The 27,384-nt window shown below is 43.4% G+C and overlaps 1 pseudogene; it reads right to left on the reverse strand.

Annotated features, from left to right (window-relative positions):
- Nucleotides 1-26,962, reverse strand: part of LOC128591358 (DDB1- and CUL4-associated factor 13-like) — a 65,715-nt pseudogene extending 38,753 nt beyond the window's left edge.
- Between the last annotated feature and the right edge of the window lie 422 nt (nt 26,963-27,384).

A 27,384-nucleotide genomic window follows, 5' to 3' on the forward strand; every position in this document is an offset into this window, starting at 1 on the left:
TCCAGAATGCTGGCTCTTCAATGCCTCTCTGTAGCTCTTCCCTGGAATGTATGGAATTCAGATCACTGCTGGGGGGCCTGGGAATCTACACATTTTCCACGCTTCCCCAAGTGATTCTTCTGCATAATAAAGTTTGAGAAATATTGCTGTAGGGGCTGGACCACGGTTGTGAAGGGTCACTTCTGAGACATAATCATCAACATGTGTGCAGCTCATGGACTGTGCTCCTTCTTAGGCATGCAGCATGACAAGTGCCATTCATTAAGTTAAATTATAGTCTTAATAAATATAAAGATGCAGTCAGACATGGTGGCCCATTCCTGCTGGCACTTTGGGAGGTAGAGGCCATAGGATTGCCTGAGGCCAAGAGTTCAAGACCAGCCTGAGAAACATATTGAGACCCTGTCCCTACAAAAAATAAAAAATAAAAAATCAGCTGCTTGTAGTGGTGCGGCTACTTGGGAGGCTGAAGAAGGAGGATCCCTGGAGCCCAGAAGTTCAAGGTTATAGGGAGATAAAATCGTGCCACTGCACTCCAGCCTCAGAGACAGAGCAAGACCCTGTGGCTGAAATAGATAGATTGATAGATGATAAATATAAAGAAAATTGTGAGTCCAAAATTGTTGCATTATTGTTGAAGTTAGACAAAAATTTTTAAAAATGTATGCTAAACTAAAATATGACGTATCTGTTATTTTGAGTTTTGCATGAAATTAAAATGGATTTGCAAATATTTTCTGAAAATTATGTTAAGAAAGGCCATCTCTCAAATCTCTGAGCATTCTGAACTCTGGTACTTGGCCTTTTGATCCTTATACCTTGCCACAAAGTCCAGTGGCTAAAACTGAAATGACAAAGTCAGATGTTCTCCATACTTATGATATTTTTGTCCTCCTTGAAATAAATCAGGAAACTCAGGCACATGAGGCAGAATCAGATCCTAGCTATTACATATCCTTGTTTGTAGAGCAAATGAAAAAATCATTACATGTTTTATTACACTTCAGAATCTATTTACAACTCTGTAGTCATTCTGAGTTTGGATTTTCCTTTGAAATGAAAAGCCCTGTAATAAAAAATAAAAGGGAGGGATATTGCATTGGAAGAATGGTAATGGAACCGTAAAAAAAAACACACACACACACACACAAAATAAATTATGCCATTGTTGTTCTTTGAGATTCATTCAGTATTCACTTAAAAAATAGGATTCAGGCAACATTGTAGGCACTTGACAATAGACATGAGTAACTTCTATTGTTCCTCTGGAGATCTTATTCTAGTTGGAAAAGAGATAGATAAATATATAGAATATCATGTGGTGGGAGATGCTACGAAGAAAAATAAAGCAGGGTTAGGGGATGGAGAGTGGGGGCCAATTTTTTTAAGGGGGTGTTACCATTATAGATGGGTGGGTCAGGGAGGAAATGATGACATTTTGAGCAAAGACCTGAAGGTAGTGAGAGATGGTACACAAGGGGTACGGCTGCTGGAAGAGGGGACGAGGGATCATTCAGGCAGCGGGACCAGCAAGGGGGAAGCATGCTTGGGGGAGGAGGGAGGAGTGCAAGGAACAGCGAGGAGGCTGGTGCAGCAGGAGTGGAGTTAGTGAGCAGAAAAGTAACAGGAGATGAGACTGGAAAGGTGGCAGGAAATACCAAATCATAGGGGACCTTATAGACCTCAATTTAGATTTTGCTCGTGGCTAGAAAGCCAGTGGAGGGTTTTGAGCATAACAGTGACCGAATCTTTCTTAAGATTTGCAGATTCAGGACTGTAGGAGGCCACGGGAGGAAACAGGGAAAGAACTTAGGAATCTGACAAGAGGTGATGGAGGGTAGCTGTGAAGGTGGTGGGAAGTGTTGGACCTCTTTTGCTTCCTGTAGGTCAGTTGTTCTCAACCTGTGGGTCATGACCCCTTTGTAAAAATGAAAATACATCCTGCATATCAGATTTGATATTACGATTCATACAGTAGCAAAATTACAGTTATGAAGTAGCAACAAAAATAATTTTATGGTTGGGGGTCACCACAGCATGAGGAGTATTAAAGGGTCTCAGCATTAGGAGGCATTAGGAAGGTTGAGAACCACTGCTCTAAGCTATCACTAAGGAGCTAAGAAAAGATTTCTCCATCAATACACAGCCTGGAGCAAGTCCCAGTTTGCGAAGCCACCTTTCTGTTCAGGTGTGCTCTCTGCCTTGTCCAGTCCTGCTCTTCACCAGCTCTTTTGAGAGAAGGTTTCCAAGTTGTGGGAGTCACACTTTTTTTGCCTATACCAGATTATTCCATCTTTGCCAGGGCGAAGGATGTTATCCCCAAAGAGCTTTCATTGAGAAGAGTCCATTAACTGACCTTTCTGCTCTCCATTCCCTGAGTGTTAAGGGCAAAGTGTTCTCACTCCGGGGGGAGAAGTGGGGGGGTAGGGGAAACATCCTTGATGGGCACATGATTGATTTATGAATATTCAAAAGGACAGAGAACTTGGCTTAGGAAGCTATTTTACCTAAAAATAATACTAGCTATACCAAAAGGTAGAAATCAGGAGTTTGAGGCTTGTCTGAGCAAGAATGAGACCCCAACTTATGAAAAAAATGGAAAAACCCAGCCGGGTGCCGTGGCGAGCACCTGTAATTCCAGTGGCTTTGGAGAGTGAGGCAGCGGGATGCCCACAGCCTGGGTCTCAGGTTGCAGTGAGCTATGACTCCATTGCACTCTGCTCAGGGCATAGGGTAGAACTCTGTCTCAACAACAACAAAAAAAAACAAGGCAACTGAAAAATATGTCCCCTTTCTTTCTCCTATAAAGAAATAATCTCGGGTGGCGCCTACGGCTCAAAGGGGTAGGGCGCCAGCCCCATATGCCGGAGTTGGTGGGTTCAAGCCCAGCCCCGGGCAAACACTACAAAAAAAAAAAAAAAATTTTCCCAAACTATTAAAAAAAGAAAGAATCTCATGGTGGAACTTGAAGTGTAGAGGGGAGCTGTTTGGGGCCAAAGTGGGATTGGAAGAAGACACTACATTCATTCATTCATTCACTAACATATTTATTGATCCAGTAATTCATTCATCAAGTTTATTGGATACCTAGTATGTGTCAAGTTCGGAGTGCTGGAGTACAGAAATTTAGCAACAAAAGTAAAAATAGGGTGGGCACAGTGGTTCATACCTGTAATCCTAGCACTGTGGGAGGCCAAGGTGGGAGGATTGCTTGAGATCAGGAGTTCAAGACCAGCCTGAGCAAGAGTAAGACCCCATCTTAACGAAAAATATAAAAAAATAGGGCGGCACCTGTGGCTCAGTGAGTAGGGCGCCGGCCCCATATGCCGAGGGTGGCGGGTTCAAACCCAGCCCCGGCCAAACTGCAACAAAAAAATAGCCGGGCGTTGTGGCGGGCGCCTATAGTCCCAGCTGCTCGGGAGGCTGAGGCAAGAGAATCACATAAGCCCAAGAGCTGGAGGTTGCTGTGAGCCGTGTGACGCCACAGCACTCTACCCGAGGGCGGTACAGTGAGACTCTGTCTCTACAAAAAAAAAAAAAAAAATAGCCAGGTATGGTGTGCACCTGTAGTCCCACCAGCTATCTGGGAGGCTGAGACTTGAACCTGGGAGTTTGAGGCTAAAGTGAGGTATGATTACCCCACTGCATTCCAGCCTGGGTGACACAGTGATACACTGTTTCAAAAAAAAAGAAAAAAAAAAAACTGGGTGCCTATAGCTCAGCAGCTAGGGCATCAGCCACATACACCAGAGCTGGTGGATTCGAATACAGCCCAGGCCTGCCAAACAATGACAACTACAACCAAAAAATAGCCTGGCGTTATGGCGGGCGACTATAGTCCCAAGAGAATCACCATGGCGACATAGCTCACAGCAACCTCAGACTCTTGGGCTCAAGCAATTCTCTTGCTTCTCCAAGTAGCTGGGACAATAGGCGCCCGCCACAACACCCAGTTATTTTATTTATTTATTTATTTTTTTTTTTAGAGACAGGATCTCACTTTAGCTCAGGCTGGTCTCAAACTCGTGAACTCAGGTGATCAATCTACTTTGACCTCCCAGAGTGCTAGGATTACAGGCGCGAGCATCTGCGCTTGGCCCGATTCTGTATTTCTTTTTTCTTTTTTTTAGAGACAGAGTCTCATTTGTCGCCCTTGGTAAAGTGCTGTGGCATCACAGCTCACAGCAACCTCCAGCTCTTAGGCTTAGGTAATTCTCTTGCCTCAGCTTCCCGAGAAGCTGGGACTACAGGCACCCGCCACACCGCCCAGATATTTTTTGTTGCAGTTTGGCCGGGGCCGGGTTCAAACCCACCACCCTCAGTATATGGGGCTGGTGCCCTACTAACTGAGCCACTGGTGCTGCCCTGATTCTGTATTTCTTTTTTTTTTTTGAGCTGGCAAAGCACCAAACTTTTATTTATTATTATTATTATTATTATTGTTATTATTATTTGTTGTTGTTGTTGGGGATTCATTGGGGGTACAATAAGCCAGGTTACACTGATTGCATTTGTTAGGTAAAGTCCCTCTTGCAATCACATCTTGCCCCCAGAAGGTGTGGCACACACCAAGGCCCCACCCCTCTCCCTCATTCCCTCTCTCTGCTTTTCCTTCCTCCCCATGACCTTAATTGTCATTAATTGTCTTCATATCAAAATTGAGTACATAGGATTGATGCTTCTCCATTCTTGTGATGCTTTATTAAGAATAATGTCTTACACTTCCATCCAGGTTAATACGAAGGATGTAAAGTCTCTATTTTTTTTAATAGCTGAATAGTATTCCATGGTATACATATACCACAGTTTGTTAATCCATTCCTGGGTTGGTGGGCATTTAGGCTGTTTCTACATTTTGGCGATTGTAAATTGAGCTGCAATAAATAGTCTAGTACAAGTGCCCTTATGATAAAAGGATTTTTTTCCTTCTGTGTAGATGCCCAGTAATGGGATTGCAGGATCAAATGGGAGGTCTAGCTTGAGTGCTTTGAGGTTTCTCCATACTTCCTTCCAGAAAGGTTGTACTAGTTTGCAGTCCCACCAGCAGTGTAAAAGTGTTCCCTTCTCTCTGCATCCACGCCAGCATCTGCAGTTTTGAGATTTTGTGATGTGGGCCATTCTCACTGGGGTTAGATGATGATGGTGGTTTTCACACCACCATCACACTCACAGGTGGTTTTCTTTTTGTTTGTTTTATTTTTGTTTTTTTTTGTAGAGACAGAGTCTCACTTTATGGCCCTCGGTAGAGTGCCGTGGCCTCACACAGCTCACAGCAACCTCCAACTCCTGGGCTTAAGCGATTCTCTTGCCTCAGCCTCCCAAGTAGCAGGGACTACAGGCGCCCACCACAACGCCCGGCTATTTTTTGGTCGTGGTTGTCATTGTTGTTTGGCAGGCCTGGGCTGGATTTGAACCCACCAGCTCTGGTGTATGTGGCTAGCACCTTAGCTGCTTGAGCTACAGGCGCTGAGCCAGGGTGGTTTTGATTTCCATTTCTCTAATATATAGGGATGATGAACATTTTTTCATATGTTTGTTAGCCATTCGTCTGTCTTTTTTAGAGAAGGTTCTATTCATGTCCATTGCCCATTGATATATGGGATTGTTGGGCGGCACCTGTGGCTCAAGGAGTAGGGCACCAGTCCCATATGCCGAAGGTGGCGGGTTCAAACCTAGCCCCGGCCAAAAAAAAAGATATATGGGATTGTTGGCTTTTTTCATTTTTTTTTCTTTATTGTTGGGGATTCATTGGATTGTTGGCTTTTTTCATGTGGATTAATTTGAGTTCTCTATAGATCCTAGTTATCAAGCTTTTGTCTGATTCAAAATATGCAAATATCCTTTCCCATTGTGTAGGTTGTCTCTTTGGTTGTTGTCTCCTTGGCTGTACAGAAGCTTTTTAGTTTAATGAAGTCCCATTTGTTTATTTTTGTTGTTGTTGCAATTGCCATGGCAGTCTTCTTCATGAAGTTTTTCTCCAGGCCAATATCTTCCAGTGTTTTTCCTATGCTTTCTTTGAGGATTTTATTGTTTCATGCCTTAAATTTAAGTCCTTTATCCATCTTGAATCATTTTTTGTGAGTGGGGAAAGGTGTGGGTCCAGTTTCAGTCTTTTATATGTGGATATCCTGTTCTCCCAACACCATTTATTGAATAGGGAGTCTTTCCCCCAAGGTATGTTCTTGTTTGGTTTATCAAAGATTAGGTGGCTGTAAAATGTTAGTTTCATTTCTTGGTTTTCTATTTGATTCCAAGTGTCTATGTCTCTAGTTTTGTGCCAGTACCATGCTGTCTTGACCACTATGGCTTTGTAGTACAGACTAAAATCTGGTATGCTGATGCCCCCAGCTTTATTTTTATTACTAAGAACTGCCTTAGCTATACGGGTTTTTTTTCTGGTTCCATACAAAACGCAGAATCATTTTCTCCAAATCTTGAAAGTACAATGTTGGTATTTTGATAGGAATGGCATTGAATAGGTAGATTGCTTTGGGAAGTATAGACATTTTAACAATGTTGATTCTGCCCATCCATGAGCATAGTATGTTCTTCCATTTGTTAATATCCTCTGCTATTTCCTTTCTGAGGATTTCATAATTTTCTTTATAGAGGTCCTTCACCTCCTTGCTTAGGTATGTTCCTAGGTATTTCATTTTCTTTGAAACTATGGTGAAGGGAGTTGTGTCCTTAATTAGCTTCTCATCTTCACTGCTATTGGCATATACAAAGGCTAATGACTTGTGGACATTGATTTTATATCCTGAAACATTACTGTATTTTTTTGACGACTTCTAGGAGTCTTGTGATCGAGTCTTTGGGGTTCTCTAAGTATAAGATCATGTCATCAGCAAAGAGGGATAGTTTGACCTCCTCTGCTCCCATTTGGATTCCCTTTATTTCCTTGTCTTGCCTAATTGTATTGGCTAGAACTTCCAGCACTATGTTGAATAGTAAAGGTGACAGAGGACAACCTTGTCTGGTTCCAGTTCTAAGAGGAAAAGCTTTGAGTTTTACTCCATTCAGTAAAATATTGGCTGTGGGTTTGTCATAGATAGCTTCAATCAGTTTTAGAAATGTGCCACCTATGCCTATACTCTTCAATGTTCTAATTAGAAAAGGATGCTGGATTTTATCAAATGCTTTTTCTGCATCTATTGAGAGGATCATGTGATCTTTATTTTTGCCTCTGTTAATATGGTGGATAACATTTATGGACTTGGGTATGTTAAACCAGCCTTGCATCCCTGGGATGAAACCTACTTGATCATGATGTATGACTTTTTTGATGATAAGCTGTAATCTATTGGCTATGATTTTGTTGAGAATTTTTGCATCTATATTCATGAGTGAGATTGGTCTGAAATTCTCCTTTTTGTTTGGGTCTTTTCCTGGTTTTGGTATCAGGGTGATGTTTGCTTCATAGAATGTGTTGGGGGAAGATTCCTTCTTCCTCAATTTTTTGGAATAATTTCTGCAGTACAGGAATAAGCTCTTCCTTGAAGGTTTGATGGAATTCTGGTGTGAAGCCATCTGGACCAGGGCATTTTTTGGTTGGAAGATTTTTTATTCTTTCTTTAATCTCACTGCTTGAACTTGGTCTGTTCAGGAGCACTATTTCTTCCTGGCTAAGTCTAGGGAGAGGGTGTGATTCCAAATATTGATCCATTTCCTTCACATTGTCAAATTTCTGGGCATAGAGTTTCTGGTAGTATTCAGAGATGATCTCTTGTATCTCTGTGGGATCAGTTGTTACTTCCCCTTTATCATTTCTGATTGAGGTTACTAGAGATTTTACTTTTCTATTTCTCATTAGTCTGGCCAATGGTTTATCTATTTTATTTATTTTTTCAAAAAACCAACTCCTTGTTTCATTAATTTTCTGAGTGATTCTTTTGTTTTCAATTTCATTGATTCTGATTTGATTTTGGATATTTCTTTTCTTCTACTGAGTTTAGGCTTAGATTGTTCTTCTTTTTCCAAGTCCATAAGATGGCTTGTGAGTTTGTTGATGTGCTCTCTTTCTGTTTTTCGAATGTAGGCATCTACAGTGATAAATTTTCCTCTCAAAACTGCTTTTGCAGTATCCCACAGCTTTTGGTAGCTTGTGTCTTCATTGTTGTTATGCTCAAGGAAGTTAATAATTTCCTGTTTTATTTCTTCCTGCACCCATCTGTTATTCAATAGAAGATTGTTTAATTTCCATGTCTTTGTGTGGGGTCGAACATTTTTGTTAGTTGAGTTCCACCCTTAGTGCCTTATGGTCTAAGAAGATACAAGGTAAAATTTCAATTCTTTTGATTCTATTGATATTTGTTTTGTGTCCCAGGATATAATCGATTTTGGAGACTGTTCCATGGGGTGATGAGAAGAATGTGTATTCTTTATCTTTGGGATGGAGTGTTCTATATGCGTCTATCAAGCACAGTTGTTCTAGGGTCTCATTTAAATCTCTTATATCCTTGTTTAATTTCTGTTTAGAGGATCTGTCCAGCTCTGTAAGAGGAGTGTTAAAGTCCCCTGTTATGATAGTATTATCAGATATCATATTGCTCAGACTGAGTAAGGAAGGTCTGTTTCAAGAATCTGGGAGCATTTAAATTGGGTGCATAAATATTTAGAATTGAAACATCTTCTTGTTGTATTTTTCCCTTGACCAATATAAAGTGACCATCTTTGTCTTTTTTGACTTTAGTTGCTTTAAATCCACATGTATCTGAAAATAAGATCGCAACTCCTCCTTTCTTCTGAATTCCATTTGCCTGAAAAATTGTCTTCCAACTCTTGACTTAGCGCTTTAATTTGTCTTTTGAAGCCAGGTGTGTTTCTTGCAGACGACAAATGGATGGCTTGTGTTTTTTAATCCAGTCAGCCAATCTATGCCTCTTCAGTGGGGAATTCAAGCCATTAACATTTATTGAGATAATTGATAAGTGTGGTAGTATTCTATTCGTCTTATTTGGTGAGAGTCCATTGCTTAGTTTTATCTTTTGCATCAGTGTGGAGGTTAGGTTCTGTTCTTTAATTTCTGAGTTTTTACTTTGCTGCTGATCCATTGTGATGGTCAGTGTGTAGAACAGGTTGAAGTATTTCCTGTAGAGCTGGTCTTGTTGTGGCAAATTTCCTCAACGTTTGTATATCCGTAAATGATTTGATGTCTCCGTCAATTTTAAAGCTTAGCTTAGCAGGGTACAAAATTCTGGGCTGGAAATTGTTCTATAGATTAAAGGTAGATGACCATTGTCTTCTTGCTTGGAAAGTTTCATTAGGGAAGTCTGCAGTCACTCTGATGGATTTGCCCCTGTAGGTCAACTGGCGCTTACTTCTGGCAGCTTGCAGAATCTTTTCTTTTGTCTTGACTTTGGACAGGTTCATCACAATATGTCTTGGAGAAGCTCGGTTAGAGTTGAGGCGACCTGGGGTCCGATATCCTTCTGAAAGCAGTGTGTCAGAATCTTTGGTGATATTTGGGAAATTTTCCTTTTTAATATTCTCTAGTATGGCTGCCATTCCTCTACGGCATTCTTCTTTCCCTTCTGGGATTCCTATAACTTGTATATTGGAACACTTCATAAGGTCCCATAATTCTGACAGTGAACGTTCTGCTTTCTCTCTCATCTTTTCTGCCTCTTTTACTGTCTGAGTTATCTCAAGAACTTTGTCTTCTACCTCTGAAATTCTTTCTTCTGCATGGTCTAACCTGTTGCTGATACTTTCCATTGCATCTTTAAGTTCCCTAATTGACTGCTTCAGTTCCTTCAGCTCTGCTATATCCTTTCTATATTCTTCATATCGTTCATCTCTTATTTGATTCTGTTTTTGGATTTCCTTTTGGTCATTTTCCACTTTATTAGCAGTTTCCTTCATTTTTTCCATCATTTCCTTCATTGTTTTCATCATGTGTATTCTAAATTCCCTTTCTGTCATTCCTAACATTTCTTTATAGGCGGAATCCTCTGCAGTAGCTACCTCATGATCCCTTGGAGGGGTTGTTCTGGACTGGTTCTTCATGTTGCCTGGAGTTTTCTGCTGATTCTTCTTCATGAGTGATTTCTTGTATCTGTTTCCTTGCCCTAATTTTCCTTTCACTTCCTCTTGCTCTTTAAGTTCCCATGCCTGTGGACTAAGGTTTCAATGAGTCCTTTTGGTATAGGACCAGAAGGATGAGAAGGTTGAAAAGCAAGAAGGAATGAAAGAGGGTGGTGCCTGTGGCTCAGTCGGTAAGGCGCCAGCCCCATATACCGAGGGTGGCAGGTTCAAACCCGGCACCCGCCAAACTGCAACCAAAAAATAGCCAGGCGTTGTGGCCGGCACCTGTAGTCCCAGCTACTTGGGAGGCTGAAGCAAGAGAATCGCTTAAGCTCAGGAGTTGGAGGTTGCTGTGAGCTGTGTGAGGCCATGGCACTCTACCAAGGGGCATAAAGTGAGACTCTGTCTCTACAAAAAAAAAAAAAAAGAAGAAGAAGAAGGAATGAAAGAAAGAAGGTAAGAACGAAAAGAAAATAGAGAAAGGAGAGAGAGTGGGTAAAAGGAATATTGACAAAAAGAAGAGAGGCACAGAAAGAGGGAGATAGAGCAATAGAGATGTACAGTAGGGTACTTTGACACAACTTAAAAAACCCCAACCTTGGGCGGCAGCTGTGGCCCAGTGAGCAAGGCACCAGCCCCATATACCAAGGGTGGCGGGTTCAAACCCAGCCCCGGCCAAACTGCAACAAAAAAATAGCTGGGCGTTGTGGTGGGTGCCTGTAGTTCCAGCTGCTCAGGAGGCTGAGGCAGGAGAATCGCCTAAGCCCAGGAGTTGGAGGTTGCTGCGAGCTGTGTGATGCCACGGCACTCTACTGAGGGCAATAAAGTGAAACTCTGTCTCTACAAAAAAACAAACAAACAAACAAAAAACCCAACCTCTGGGTGTGCCCGGTTGGGTGGTTCCCTTGAGGTCAGCAACTCTTTGCTAACCTGATCAGACACAGTACCCCACCTCCACCAAATAGAGAGGAAAGACAAAAATGCTATAAATCAAACCAAAACAAGTAAACAGAAAAGTTTACAGGATAAAATTGGATGAAAAACCAAATAATAGGGGTAGAAACACTAGCAAAAATGAAGTTCTAGTTATTGAAAAAGGCAGCAAAGGGAAATTGTATTTATACTAGAAAACTGGAGAAAGAAAAGAAAAAATCTGTACGGAAAAGGTTGAAATTAAAAAACAAAACAACAACATCAAAATAAACAAAAAACAAACAAACAAACAAAAGAAAACCAACCAAAAACAAAGCAGTATATATATATTTTGTTGAATATTGTGTGGGCACCAGGTGGTCTTCTGGGGTATGAGATGTTAATTACAATGCTGATATGACTGGAGGCCTCCACTGATTTCTCAAACCCCACAGGGTAGACACCCTAAGTCTCTCTTTGCCCTCTTAAAAGGCACTTTAAGGTTTTTTCTTTTTTTTTTTTGGCCGGGGCTAGGTTTGAACCTGCCACCTCCGGCATATGGGACCGGTGCCCTACTCCTTGAGCCACAGGCGCCACCTGGCACTTTAAGCTTCTAAACTTGCTAAGCAGAAGCTTTCCCAGGAAAGTGCTTGTCACTGGAATCACTGGTGAAGTGGCTATCCACTTACCCAGTGTGCCAAAACCAGTCTCACTCTGCCTCTCAGGGTTAGGGCTGTAAGGCGGCTCAGACCCCACCTTTAGGCTGCTCAGTCACTAGGTTACTAGTTCCCGCCTGATCCTTGCTCTGCAACCCCTAGGGCAGATCTTGTTGGAGCAGTTCTCTCACAATGGCTCCCTGCGGCCCATAGCCAAACACTATCAGCTGTGTCCGTCTTGCTCAGCGCCTCAGTCTGGGGTCCCAGACAATGCCCAAAGTTCTCCGCACTCCTGCTCAAGCTCTCCCCAAGGCAATTCAACTGAGTGCCAAGTCCAAAAACACCAAAACAGTTCACAGGTAAGGCCTTTCTGGTTTGCAGTCTCGCTGGTACTGTACTTACAGCTGTCGGCGGGATTAGACCAATCGAACACACGCGATTACTTGCCAGTTTTCCACTGTTTTTGTCCTCCTCTTGGGGTCTAGAAGTCTCTCACTGACTCCCTGTATCCTCAAAGGGATGATTATATGCAGATCCCACCAGCCAGAGATGCCTGGAGTCTTATCTCCCCAGACTCACGGTGCCCCGATGCAAGGAAGCTGTTACTTGGCCGCCATCTTCAAAAGTTCTGATTCTGTATTTCTAACAAGCTCCCAGATGTGACTGAGTCTTGACCACAGAGGGAGGGACAGGAGGGTATGAACTGAGAGGGCTTGTGTTGGAATGTACCACTGATTAGCTATGAATCCCTCACCTGTCTGTGTCCCAGTTTCCTCAACTGGAAATCAGGAATATATGAGTTTCTATCTTGTGAGGTGGTTATGAAGATGAAATGAGAAGATGCTGTTAGCTATAGAGCATTTAGCACAGTGCCTGGTCCAGATGAATCTTCCATAAATGGTAGATGTTTTTCACAAACCCAGTGCCTGCTCCCCAAGTTACACCATACTTATTCTTCAATATCCGCCAGCCTGACTGGAATCTATCAATGCCTCTCTTATTCCAACTGCCTCAAGCACAGTCCCAACTCACCCACACGTAGATGTAAATATTGTCTAAGAGGCCTCTGTTTGCAAGAAGGCCCAGGAAAATACTAGGTCTTTCTTTGCTGGAGAAATTTACTTAGCACTTTTTTAAAAAGGTGAGGGATCCTTGGTTGAAATGTTAGCTCAGGTGCTGAGAATTAAAATTTATGTGCCCGAACTCACCAAAACAATTTTCTCTGAAAATGTAAGTTTTAAAAAGTAGTGCAAAGAACCTTGGAGGAAGAAATAAAGAAAGTTTGTTTGTTAAACAGATACATCAAAGGGTTTCCTCTCCCAGATGAAAGAAGGGGCTGGTGACAGGGAGAAAGTGGGGGTGGCATAAAGTAAAGATGACCCAGAGAAAGAGTTTTATTTACAAACCTGGCTCACTGTGTCATTTCTCTAAGGTCCAACCTTTGAAGGAATAGAGTTTCCTGGGCAAATGTTAATCATGTCCCTTGTTCAGGTTAATCCCAACAAAGAGGAAGAAACAAGTTCGGGTGGATCAAAGAAAATTCACTTTTAGATTTTGGAGGATGTCTGGGGAGGGGAGAGGGTGACTGGGGAGGGGAGAGTAGAAGGCGACTGGGGAGGGGAGAGTGGAGGGTGACTGGAGAGGGGAGAGGATACTGGGGAGGGGAGAGGGTAACTGGGGAGGGAGAGGGTGACTGGGGAGTGGAGAGTGGAGGGTGACTGGGGAGGAGAGAGTAGAGGGTGACTGGGGAGGAGAGAGTAGAGGGTGACTGGGGAGGAGAGAGTGGAGGGTGACTGGGGAGGGGAGAGTGGAGGATGACGGGGGAGGGGAGAGCAAGTGCTGCCTTCCAGTGGGGACCGGAACATGCCCACTGGGGCAGGTGGGACAGCTCAAGCCCCGTGTTTCCCCCCATGATGACTGTCTCCAGGGGGATTGCGGGCTTAACTACACAATCTAGTTGTTGGCTGTCAGTCTAGACTGACTAGCCTTGACTGTAGGGTGGATGTGACTGAGATGGAGACAAGGAAGAGAATGGGATTCCAAAGGCCTCTGGGGATTTTCTCAGATTTCTTCCAAGTGTGGCCCCAGAGCTGGCCTTCCCTGCTCTGTGAGTCCCCCTGCAGCAGCCTAGCTTTGTGAAGATGCCCCTCCGGCTGTCTGTCGTTTGTTTTGTTCCTGTGAGTGGTATCTGGGATTCTCGAATTCTTTCCCCAGCGCTACCCTTTTTGAGCAATGCATTTAGGTCCCCTGCACTAGATGTGCAAGCCTACACACGGCAGGGGGCCAATCCCAAGATAATAGCATCTACAGGCAGCATGCACTTTACAGAGCACCAGATCCCTTATTTCATCCTCAGATCCCTTATTTCATCCTCCATCCTCGGGACAGCCTGTGAGGAGGTATGACTTCATAGCTTCATTTATAACAGAAAACAAGCATCTGAGAGATTAATTGACTGACTCCAATCACACAGAAAGTGAAGCGTTGAATAATATCGAGGAAACCAAGTATTAAATGTGAAGCAAATAACAGAATATCTGTACAGAATAAATGTTTCCCCCACTTACCATGAAGTTTGGTGGAATTTATATTCTGGTCAGGCTGAAGCTATTTTAGGCAAACAGCTTACTATTGATGTACGTCTGTGTATTTTTCCTTCTGTGGCTGCTTTGACAGCTGTTTATTCATTCATTCATTCATTCATTCATTTATTCATTCAACAAATATTTATTGATTGACTGCTGGGTGAAACCCAAGGGAAGAAGAAACCACTGCCTAGCAGATTTTTGTGGGGGAGGCACGAAGCAGAGGGCTGCAGAGCAGCTGCAGACACCAGGGTGGTGGACAGGGTCTTTCTGAAGAATGCCCACAGGCTGTTCAGGAGGTGGGGGAGCAGAGGAGACCTCGAGAGAATGCTCCTCTGCAGCTAATGCAGAAAACATGAATCTGAGCCTAGCTTTTAAAACTGCATTTTGTAACTCAATTCTTGGCGTTGCATGGTTCTGGGTTCAGCACAAGACATTCCATTAACTGTGGGATTTGCATGTATTCTCAGGGTTTGGAATCCAGTTGATGAAAATTATAGCCGATATTGTCATCTATAGGCAGCTAGGGAGGTTGGACTCTGGACTCTTAGTATCCTGAGTTTGAATTCTGTTTTAGTTTTGTTTTGTTTGAGACAGTCTCTCTTTGTAGCCCTGGGTAGAGTGCCCTAGCATCATAGCTCACAGCAACCTCTAACTTTAGGGCTCAAGCAATTCTCTTGCCTCAGCTTCCTGAGTAGCTGGGACTACAGGTGCCCGCCACAACACCCAACTTTTTTTTTGTTTGTAGAGACAGAGTCTCACTGTACTGCCCTCGGGTAGAGTGCCAGGACCGTCACACGGCTCACAGCAACCTCTAACTCTTGGGCTTACGCGATTCTCTTGCCTCAGCCTCCTGAGCAGCTGGGACTATAGGCACCCGCCACAACGCCCAGCTATTTTTTTTTGTTTGTTTGCAGTTTGGCTGGGGCTGGGTTTGAACCCGCCACCCTTGGCATATGGGGCCAGCGCCCTACTCACTGAGCCACAGGCGCCGCCCAATGCCCAACTATTTTTAGAGATAAGGTCTTGCTCTAGCTCAGGCTGGTCTCCAACTTGTGAGCTCAGGTGATCTGCCCACCTCGTCCTCCCGAAGTTCTGGGATTATAGGTGTCAGCCACTGCGCCTGGCCTGAGTTGGAATTCTGGCTCTGCCCCCTAACAGTTGTGTGACTCTATCCAGTGGCTTAATCTTTCTAAGCCTCAGTTTTCTCGTCCATAAATTGGGTACAATAAATGCAGCTACCTGATAGGGCTGATATAAAGATTAAATGAAATAATGCAGGTATGGGTGGTGCCTGTGGCTGAAAGGGGTAGGGCACCAGTCCCATATGCTGGAGGTGGTGGGTTCAAACCCAGCCCCGGCCAAGAACCAGAAAAAAAAAAAAAAAAAAGAGAAGTGAGCAAAACAAACAATAAGTGTCAGCTAGTATTAATGATACTGTACAACTTCCCCAAAAATAACTTTTAGGAGGTTTTGAGTAGAAATAAGCTTTGTGAAATTTTCTTTTTTTCTTTTTCTTTCTTTCTTTCTTTTTTTTTTTTTTTTGTTGCAGTTTGGCTGGGCTGTGTTAGAACCTGCCACCACGCCACCCAGCTTTGTGAAATTTTCATCAACCTATTTTTCCTTTTAAAACCATTCAAAGGGCTCAGCGCCTATAGCTCAGAGGCTAAGGCTCCAGCCACATACACCAGAGCTGGCAGGATCGATCCAGCCCAGGCCTGCCAAATAACAATGACAACTACAGGGCGGCGCCTGTGACTCAGTGAGTAGGGCGCCGGCCTCATATACCGAGGGTGGCAGGTTCAAACCCAGCCCCGGCTAAACTGCAATAAAAAAAATAGCTGGGTTGGGCGGCGCCTGTGGCTCAGTGAGCAGGGCGCCGGCCCCATATGCCGAGGGTGGCGGGTTCAAACCCAGCCCCGGCCAAACTGCAACAAAAAAAAAAATAGCCGGGCGTTGTGGCGGGCTCCTGTAGTCCCAGCTACTCGGGAGGCTGAGGCAGGAGAATCGCCTAAGCCCTGGAGTTGGAGGTTGCGTGAGCTGTGTGATGCCACGGCACTCTACCAAGGGCCATAAAGTGAGACTCTGTCTCTACAAAAAAAAAAAAAAAATAGCTGGGCGTTGTGGCGGGCGCCTGTAGTCCCAGCTGCTCGGGAGGCTGAGGCAAGAGAATCACGTAACCCCAGGAGTTGAAGGTTGCTGAGAGCTGTGATACCATGGTACTCTACCTGAGGGCGGTACAGTGAGACTCTGTCTTTACAAAAAAAAAAAAAAAACAATGACAACTACAACCAAAAAGTAGCCAGGGGTGGCGCCTATGGCTCAGTGGGTAGGGCGTCAGCCCCATATATCAAGGGTGGTGGGTTCAAACCCAGCCCTGGCCAAACTGCAACAAAAAAAAATAGCCGGGCATTGTGTCAGGCACGTGTAGTCCCAGCTACTCAGGAGGCTAAGGCAAGAGAATCGCCTAAGCCCAGGAGTTGGAGTTTGCTGTGAGCAACTCTACCTAGGTCAATAGGGTGAGACTCTATCTCTAAAAAAAGGAAAAAAAAATAGCCGAGTGTTGTGGCGGTCACCTATAATCCCAGCTACTTGGGAAACTGAGGCAAGAGAATTGCTTGAGCCCAAGAGTTGCTTGAGCTCACTATGGTTGTGAGCTATGACGCCATAGCACTCTACAGAGGGCGATAAAGTGAGACTGTGTCTCAATAAAAATTAATTAATTAATTAATTAATTAAAGTTTAAAAAAACAATTCAAGGCTGGGCACAGTGGCTTATGCCTGCCTGTAATCCTAACACTCTGGAGGCCTAGGTGGCAGCATCACTTGAGCTTAGAAGTTCCAGACTAGTGTGATCAAGAGTGAAACCTCATCTCTGCAAAATATAGAAAAAAATTAGCTAGGTGTTATAGTGGGCTCCTGTAATCCCAGCTACTTGGGAGGCTGAGGCAGGAGGATCCCTTAAACTCAGGAGTTTGAGGTTGCTTCGAGCTATAATGACTCCACGGCACTCTAACCTGGGCAACAGAGTGAGCCTCTGTCTCAAAATAAATAAATAAAATAAAACCATTCAAGTATAATAAGGGATAATTATAATTTTGCAATTTTGTGATATAGTTATCATAGCTGGCTAATATTTTGTGGCTGTGGGTTTGTTTTTTTCTTCCAGTAGGTTCATAAATGTATTTTTAAATCTATTTCAAAGATTTTATGTGTACTAGCTTTCACATAAAGTTACAATAAATATTTCCACAGTTAGGATTATTACAGTTATCAAATTAAACTTTTTTTTTTTTTTTTTTTTTTGCAGTTTTTGGCCAGGGCTGGGTTTGAACCTGCCACCTCTGGCATATGGGGCTGGCACCCTATTCCTTTGAGCCACAGGTGCCGCCCCAAATTAAACATTTTGCATTTCTGACAGTTGCACCAAAATGGAAAGGCAGGAGGGAAACCTCCTAGCAACTTTAGCGGCAAAAGCCATTTGAGGAATGCACACAGTGTTCACAGCTGTCTTTACTGTGTGCGGGCATAAAATGTGATAGCTCTGGCTGAGGGTTCTGGGGGCTCTGATGCAGTTTGCCAAGTGTGATTTCACACCTTGGAGAAGACAGATGCTCATTTAAGGTTTAACACAGAGGACCCACTGACAGCTGTGCCTTTTTACCTACCTTAATCACAACCTTTAGAAAAGAAATTGCATGCTCACCATATTTGAGTTTAATTGACCAACTAGCTCTCTGATTCAAAAATCCTGTGGGAAAAGGGTTGCTTTTAAAGAAATAGCAGAACGGATCCTTCCAGAAACCACATGTTCTGTTAATAATGTTTTAGGACCAACTAAAGCCATTTGGAAATCAATATTTAAACATCTTTATGAAGTGTCCAATAAAACAGGACAAAAGAAGTAGAATAGTGAAGAAGAAAATACTAAGTAAGTGTTTATGGTGTCAGTTCACATGTCTATTTTCCTCTAGGAGAAGTTTTTTTTATTATTGTTGATGTAGTTCCCTTTATTCTGTCATCAGTACCACCAGAGCAGGTATTTAATAAATGATTGTTATTTTATATTCACATTGTATGTCTTACTCTGTAAGAACCTATTCATTGTATGGTTGTTAAAGTAATAGAACAGCACCAGTGAAAGCCTGAAAAATAGAGGAAAATAAAACAAAAACAAAAAAGGGCAACATCGTGAGACTCTGTCTCAAAAAGAAAAGAAATAGTGAATGGAAAACTTTTGTATAGGGTTGCTCAATGAAAGATAGTCATTGGTGGTAGTGTTATTATTATTTTCTCCTGTGGTCCTTATCACACTCGGTGAAGTTAGACTAGTAATGATTTTGCCTCTCACAAAAAAAACTGATGGGAGAGGTTAAATGATGTACATAGTTCTGGTTTTAGGTTCAGTGGTATGTTAAGTGACAGCAGTCATTGCATCCTGATGTGATACAAAGGGAAGTACCCTGCGTCACCTACAATCTGGCTGTCTTGCCAAAAACGTGTAACTGGAGTTGAATTTTATCTTTCTGTGAAATGTCAAATTACAGGACCTAGAAGAGATAGAGGAGTCATGTTAGCTGGTACTATGAGGAAGAATGATCAAACAAATCCAGAACATGGGACATTCTACAGCACCAACAGACCCTGTCTTTTCAACAAGCCAATGCCACAATTAAAAGAAGGGCAGGAGAGGTGGAACGATTGGGGGATCGTTCTAGATTAAAAGAGACATAACCAACAAAAGCAATGTGCATGGTCTTTAGTAGAATACTGATTTAAACCTAAAAGACAATTAGGGAATTGAATATGGGCAGAATATTTAGACAATACTAGGGACCTATTGCTACATTTTTTGTTGTTGTTGTTGTTTGTTTTTTTAGAGACAGAGTCTCACTATATCACCCTCAGTAGAGTGTTGTGGCATCACAGCTCACAGCAACCTCCAACTCCTGGGTTTAGGAGATTCTCTTGCCTTAGTCTCCCAAGTAGCTGGGACTACAGGCACCTGCCACAATGTCAGGCTGTTTTTTTTTGTTGCAGTTTGGCTGAGGCCAAGTTCTAACCTGCCACCCTCAGTATATGGTGCCGGTGCCCTACCCATTCAGCCACAGGCGCCACCCTGCTATTTTTGTCAGTGTGATAATTGTCACTAGTTTTTGAAGAATCATTTTGAGAATTTCAGGGTAATTGTCTTGATGTCTGCAATTTACTTTAAAATGATTTAGCAAGAAAAAAGATGAAGCAAATATCACAAAACACTATCGGTTTTCAAATATAGGTGGTAGGGTGGGTATATGGGGATTCTGGTACTATTCTTTCTACTTTGTAAAAAAATTGAATAGATTTAGGGAAGTACAAGTTGAATTCTGTTACATGTATATATTGTATAGTAATAAAGTCTGGGCTTTTACTGTACCCATCACCCAAATAGTGTACATTGTACCACATAGATAACTTTTCACCCCTTACCCTCTCTCTTCCTACTTTAATAAATGTTTGAAATTTTTTCATAATAAAAAGCAAACAAATAAAATAACAAACGAAAAAGGACCTTTTTAGAAAGCAGAAGCTGGGTGGCGCCGGCCCCATATACCCAGGGTGGTAGGTTCAAGCCCAGCTCCGGGCCAAACTGCAACAAAAAATAGCCAGGTATTGTGGTGGGTGCCTGTAGTCCCAGCTACTTGGGAGGCTGAGACAAGAGAATCGCTTAAGCCAAAGACTTTGAAGTCTCTGTGAGCTGTGACACCACGGCACTCTACCAAGGGTGAATTGTGAGACTCTGTCTCAAAAAAAAAAAAGAATAGTTGATAGTTTTGGTAAAGATTGATCCACAAGCAGGGACAGAGCTAAGAAAAATCTATAGAATTTTAATTCCCAAGTCTGGCTTCTACACTAAGCCACTCATTTACAAGTGAGAAAATTTGAGGAGAGTAAGTATATTCACCTCCAAGTTCATAAAATCTTTATTTTACTTTTAAGCCAAATTCAAGGAAAATCACAAGTTTTCATTTCATTCTCTAGCAGTTTCCAAAAATAACATCTTAAATGTATACCTTTTAGACCAACCCATCACCCCAAAGATTTATTTTAAGCTAAGACAACTGGAACTAAATAAACTCTAGCATTTGAACATAAACCTCGGCTTTAGAAAGGATCCCTCTAATCCAGCGGTTCTCAACCTGTGGGTTGTGACCCCTTTGGGGGGTCCTGCATATCAGATATTTACATTACAATTCATAACAGTAGCAAACTTACAGGGGTTTTTTTTTGTTTGTTTGTTTTTGAGATAGAGCCTCAAGCTGTTGCCTGGGTAGAGTGCTGTAGCATCATAGCTCACAGCAACCTCCAACTCCTGGGCTTAAGCGATTCTCTTGCCTCAGCCTCCCAAGTAGCTGGGACTACAGACGCCCGCCACAACAACCAGCTATTTTCTGGCTGCAGCCGTCTTTGTTGTTTGGTGGGCAAGGCTGGATTCAAACCCACCAGCTCAGGTGTATGTGGCTGGTGCCTTAGCCGCTTGAGCCACAGATGGCGAGCAGCAAAATTACAGTTATGAAGTAGCAACGAAAATAATTTTTTTTCTTTTTTTTTGCAGTTTTGGCCAGGTGCAGCCCAAACCTGCTGCCCCCAGTATATGGGGCTGGCACTCCACTCCTTGAGCCACAGGCGCCGCCCGCAACAGAAACAATTTTATGGTTGGGAGTCACCACAACGTGAGGAACTGTATTAAAGGTGCAGCATTATGAAGGTTGAGAGCCACTGCTCTAATCTATCTGCCTGTAGCAGTCAAGAAGTGACCAAGAATTGTAGATAGCTGGCTTTTTCAACATTTGAGTGTTTCTTTTTGTTTATTTACTTATTTATTGAGACAGAGTCTTACTAAATCTCAGCTCACAGCAACCTCAAACTCTTGGACTTACACAATTCTCTTGCCTCAGCCTCCCAAGTAGCTGGGATTATAGGCACCCACCACAACACATGGCTGTTTATTTGTTTCAGTTGTCATTATTGTTTAGCTGGCCCGGGCCAGGTTCGAACCTACCAGGCTGGGTGTATGTGGCCAGCGCCGTACTCACTGAGCTACGGGCACTGCCCCATTTGAGTGTTTCTGAATATATTTCTTTATAATTAGAAGAAAAAAATACATTCTCAAAAAAATGTTATGGCCCTTAACCCCTCAATATAATAATCAAGAATCCTAAGAAGACAGATATTCCCCCACATTACCCAGTTTGAATTCACTCTCCTAGATTAGACAAAAGAACCTGAATAGTCTGAGCCCTGCGGCTCACACCTGTAACCCTAAGCACTGTAGGAGGCCAAGGCGGGAGGACTGCTTGAGCTCAGGAGTTGGAGACCAATCTGAGCAAGAGTGAGACCTCGTCTCTATGAAAAATAGAAGTAGCTGAAAACAAACAAACAAACAAAAAAAAAAAAATAGAAGTAGCTGGGTGTGGTGGAGCATGCCTGTAGTCCCAGCAATATGGGAGGCTAAGATAGAAGGATCCGTTGGGCCCAGGAGTTTGAGATTGCAGCAAGGTACAATGATGCCATTGCACTTTAGCCAGGGCAACAGTGGGAGACTCTGTCTCAAAAACAAAACAAAACAAAACAAAAACCTGAATAACTTAAAGATGCTGCAAAAAATGATATTTTTAAACAAAAAGTGATGATTATGATAGGTTTATTGCTTCCAAAAATTAATGTGCAAATCTTTTTTTTTTTTTTTTGAGCCACCTTGCCGGCTAATGTGCAAATCTTATAGGAAGGCCCAGATCTGTGGCTCATGTCTGTAATATCAGGATTAGTCTGAGAGGCTGAGGCAGGTGGATTGCTTGTTCTCAGGAGTTGGAGACCACCCTGAGCAAGAGCAAGACTATCTCTAAAAATAGCCAGGCATTTTGGTGGGTGCCTGTAGTTCCAGCTGCTTGGGAGGCTGAGGGAAGAGGATCACTTGAGCCTAAGAGTTTGAGATTGCTATGAGCTATGGCGCCACGACACTCTACCGTGGGCCACAAAGTGAGACTCGGTCTCAAAAAAACAAACAAAAAAATATTACAACTCTTATAGGGAAATTCAGCATGTGAAGGAGCCTCAATATTTTCTTTTCTTTTTTTTTTTTTTTTTTGTAGAGACAGAGTCTCACTTTATGCCCTCAATAGAGTGCCGTGGCGTCACTCGGCTCACAGCAACCTCCAACTCCTGGGTTTAAGCGATTCTCTTGCCTCAGCCTCCCGAGTAGCTGGGACGACAGGCGCCCGCCACAACGCCCGGCTATTTTTCGGTTGCAGTTCAGCCGGGGCCGGGTTTGAACCCACCACCCTCGGTATATGGGGCCGGCGCCTTACAGACTGAGCCACAGGCGCCGCCCGAGCCTCAATATTTTCACTAACATTTCCCACACTTGCCCACATTGTGACTGACAAACTTCCCAAAGAAATGATTTGTGTTTTAAACTTCTCTGGAAATCTAAACTTCCCACAGCCAGTTTTCTTTTTTTTTTTTTTTGCAGTTTTTGGCCAGGGCTGGGTTTGAACCGGCCACCTCTGGCATATGGGGCCAGCGCCCTACCCCTTTGAGCCACAGGCACTGCCCCCTGCCAGTTTTCTTTTTGATCTCTGAATTTAACACTTCTAAGAGGCTGGACTACATTTCCATCTAAAGAGAATTAATTCCAGGTAATGGACAGCAAACCCTCCAAAACAGGCGTCCTCAAACTTTTTAAACAGGGGACCAATTCACTGTCCCTCAGACCGTTGGAGGGCCGGACTATAGTTTAAAAAAAAAAAAAAACAAATGAACAAATTCCTATGCACACTGCACATATCTTATTTTGAAGTAAAAACCAAAACGGGAATAAATACAATTCGCACTGCTTCATGTGGCCTGCGGGCCGCAGTTGAGGACGCCTGCTCCAAAAGATCCTTCCACTGACAGTTTTCCAAACAATTTAAAAGCATCACATACTCTTACTCAGAATGCAACATTTAGAGAGGAACATTTCTGGGCAAAACCCAGATGTTTTCTGCCTTACCTGTTTGTTCATGCTTTTTCAGAGGCTCCTGCCACTATAACAATCAATCAGCAGGTGGTTACTCAGCTCCTGGAATGAGTTTTTCTTTCAGCTGGAGCTGGAACAGGGCAGGAGACCTTCCCTTCCTTTGCTTGTAATTTCTCTAAAGACAGGAAACAACACAAAATAGTTTATAGGTGAGGTTTGGCTGCATGCACTCTTTTTTTTTTTTTTTTAAAGGCAGAGTCTCAGTCTGTCGCCCTGGGTAGAGTGCCTTGGCATCACAGCTCATAGCAACTTCCAACTCTTGGGCATGAGCAATCCTCCTCAGCCTCTCAAGTAGCTGGGACTACAGGCACGCGCCACAAGGCCTAGCTATTTTTTCTACTTTTAGTCAAGATGGGTTCTCACTTTTGCTCAGGCTAGTCTCAAACTCCTGAGCTCAGACCATCCACCTGCCTCAGCCTCCCAGAATGCTAAGATTACAGGTGTGAGCCACTGCACCCAGCCTTGCATGTACTCTAATAATTTATCAACTCTGGAACAGCCAAAGAAAGTTCAAGGTCGCGGGCGGCGCCTGTGGCTCAGTCGGTAAGGCGCCAGGCCCATATACCGAGGGTGGTGGGTTCAAACCCGGCCCAGGCCAAACTGCAACCAAAAAATAGCCGGGCGTTGTGGCAGGCGCCTGTAGTCCCAGCTACTCGGAGGCTGAGGCAAGAGAATCACTTAAGCCCAGGAGTTGGAGGTTGCTGTGAGCTGTGTGAGGCCACGGCACTCTACCAAGGGCCATAAAGTGAGACTCTGTCTCTACAAAAAAAAAAAAAAAAAGATTACTTACAGTCAGGAAGGAAAAGGAGGGTATAGGAATCTTTGCTTCTGTCCTCTCAGTCACATTGGCCAAATGTCTATCTATGCTTCACTGTGAGATTTAGAAAAGCTTTCCGTTCAGTAAGTATAATTCAAGAAGTAAGAAGGGTGTGTGGGCCATGCCTGTGGCTCAGTGAGTACTGGCCCCATATATGGAGGGTGGTGGGTTTGAACCTGGCCTCGGCCAAACTGCAACAAAAAATAGCTGGGCATTGTGGCAGGCGCCTGTAGTCCCTGCTACTTGGGAGGCTGAGGCAAGAAAATCGCCTAAGCCCAAGAGCTGGAGGCTGTGAGCTGTGATGCCACAGCACTCTACCGAGAGCAGCAAAGTGAGACTCTGTCTCTCTCTAAAAAAAAAAAAAAAAAAGGAAGGGTGTGTGAGTGGTGGAGGGAGTGAATGGGTGCCCAGCCTAATGCCCACTGCTGGGGGGATGTCAAAGACTATGTGACGGCCCACCTTCCTAAGAAGCAGTGCTGGGTGGTAGACAGAACAAGAGCATGCTTACTTATCTCCATGGAGGAGTCCTCCTATTGCCACTGTTCCATGTTTGAGTTGTGGAGATGTGGATTCCACAAGTCCCCTTAGTCCACTTTAGTTACCACAAAGGAAAGGGTATTCATTCTGTTGCTACTTACTTGCCAGACCTCAGAAAATTCACCTGATGATCTCTCTCTCTCTCTTTTTTAAAAATAGAGTCTCAGGCAGTACTGGTAGCTCAGTGGTTAGGGCACGTGGGTTGGTGGGTTCGAACCCAGCCTGGGCCAGCTAAAACAACGACAGCTGTAACAACAACAATAAATAGCTGGGCATTGTTGTAGTTCCAGCTACTTGGGAGGCTGAGGCAAGAGAATCACTTAAGCCCAAAAATTTGAGGTTGCTGTGAGCTATGATGCCATGGCACTCTACCCAGGGTGACAGCTTTAGACTCTTTCTCAAAAAAAAGTCTCACTCTGTAGCCCTGCCTGGGGTAGAGTGCCCTGGTGTCACAGGTCACAACAACTTCAAAATCTTGGGCTCAAGAGATGCTTTTGGCTCAGCCTCCCAAGTAGCTGGGACTACAGGCACCCAGTACAATGCCTGGCTAGTTTTTCTATTTTTAGTAGAGACAGGGTCTCACTCTTGCTCAGGCTAGTCTTGAACTCCTGAGCTTAAGCCATCCACCACCTCAGTCTCCTAAAGTGCTAGGATTACAGCATGTGAGCCACCATGCCTGGCAACTTGATGATCTCTTGAGCTCTTCCAGTTTGGAATTCTGTGACTCTGACTGTGCCTCAAGGCTGTGATTCCTTTCCATGCTGGAGGTTAAGGGGTCACTTCAGGCCTTACTCTGGGGTCACCAAGCTCTCTCAGGGAACAACTCACAACCATCCATTCCTTGTCAACTGCTTGTTGGTATAATCATGCATGTGTGAATCAGGGAACATCAGAGCAGACAGAAAAAAAGGGGGAAATGACGCTAAAGACAAGGATGATTTTCATCCCCTACTTTGGTTAAATTTTCCTAATTTCCAAGCACCATTCTTTTTTTTTGCAGTTTTGGCTGGGGCTGGGTTTGAACCCGCCATCTCCGGCATATGGGGCTGGCACCCCACTCCTTTGAGCCACAGGTGCTGCCCACCAGTATGTATTTCTTAAAAGCACAAACATCCTTGATATAGTTAGCGACTTCAAGAAATTTAACATTGATATAATACTTTTATCTAATCTAACTTCCATACTCTAATTTTTTCAATTGATCCAATTCTGTCCTTCATAATTTTTTCTGTTCAGTTCGGGATCTGATCCAGGATCGCATGTTACATTTAGTTCTTGTGTCTTTTTAGTCTCCTTTAACCTGGAATCTCAGTTTTTCTTTGTCTTGGATGCTAAGGACACTTTTGAAGAATAACAGCCATTTTCTTTCCTTTTTTTTTTTGAGACAGAGCCTCAAGCTGTCGCCCTGGGTAGAGTGCCATGGCATCACAGCTCACAGCAACCTCCAACTCCTGGGCTTAAACGATTCTCCTGCCTCTGCCTCCCAAGTAGCTGGGACTACAGGCACCTGGCTATTTTTTGGTTGCAACCGTCATTGTTGTTTGGTGGGCCTAGGCTGGATTCGAACCTGCCAGTCCAGGTGTATGTGGCTAGCACCTTAGCCGCTTGAGCCACAGGTACCGAGTCTCTTTCCTTTTGTTTTTAATGAAATCTTATTTTAATACAATATTTTATAGTTTATAATTTACATATGTAATTTTGTTTTCTCATAATAGAATGTTTGGGGTTTGTCTGTTTTTTTTAATATCTTTTTTTTGACAAATTATTCAACTGTTTATCATACATAAGACCGCATGACTATAATACAAAGAGTTTTTTTTTTTTTTTACATCTTTTTAAATGTCGTTTTCATACCCGAGAATGCCTCTTCATTTTCTCGGTTCTAATTCTTTTTGCCCTGGCTCTCACTGAAGGCCAGAAGGTACCTCTTAGAACTTTTTATGTCTGCCATGGCATCTATCACCATGCTTAGTCCACACAGGTAAATTAATAATTATTTGTTGACTAATTTATTTGGGGCACAGACATGAGTACTAACTTTGGCAAAGACAGAACTTGTCCTGGAGGCTTAGCAAGTCAAGAGTGGTATCTTTGCTGTCGGTTGCTTTTGGGGTTTGCAATTATTGAGGTTAGTTTTTCTATTCAAAACTGGACCTCTGATTACAACCCCATGGAACTATAGGGAAGCTAATATTTTTTTTTTAAGTTTCACAATAGATAATGAAGAGGATGAAATTAAAATATTTTCCTGCGGAGCCCTAGGGATGGAGCACTTACCATCTTTGGGGTGGCCAAGGTACACTCCATGGCTTCTGTACAGGATGTTTGATACCCAGCAGACAACTGGGCTGCAGAGGGAGGTCGCCATGGCTGTACTGAAGGACTGGACCTATACAATATGCTACTACTAAAGGCAGCTTTGGGAACCACAGAAGACCTGAATTTAGTCCCCTCCATCACCAAACATGCACCTGGGGGGCCATATCTTTGAAGGGGACAGCACTACCTTTGGTTCTGGCTGCACAAAGGTGAGACCCAGTGATGCCCTAGTTGTGGATCCCATCACAAATTGGTGCCCTACCAGCTGGCACACTAAGCCCCTGCACTAAATTTACTCACTTACTCAAAATGTGCTGTGAAATTTCTTCTCTCCTTCTCTGTCTCTCTTCTCTTCTTTCCTTTCCTTTCCCTCCCTTCCTTCCTTTCTCTTCTTCCCTCTCTTCCTCTCCCTCTGCCCCTTCCCTTCTCCTCCCTCTTCCCTCCCTCCCTTCCTTCCTTCCTTCCTTCCAT

This window comes from Nycticebus coucang, chromosome 8, assembly GCF_027406575.1.
Source record: "Nycticebus coucang isolate mNycCou1 chromosome 8, mNycCou1.pri, whole genome shotgun sequence".
Taxonomy (NCBI): domain Eukaryota; kingdom Metazoa; phylum Chordata; class Mammalia; order Primates; family Lorisidae; genus Nycticebus; species Nycticebus coucang.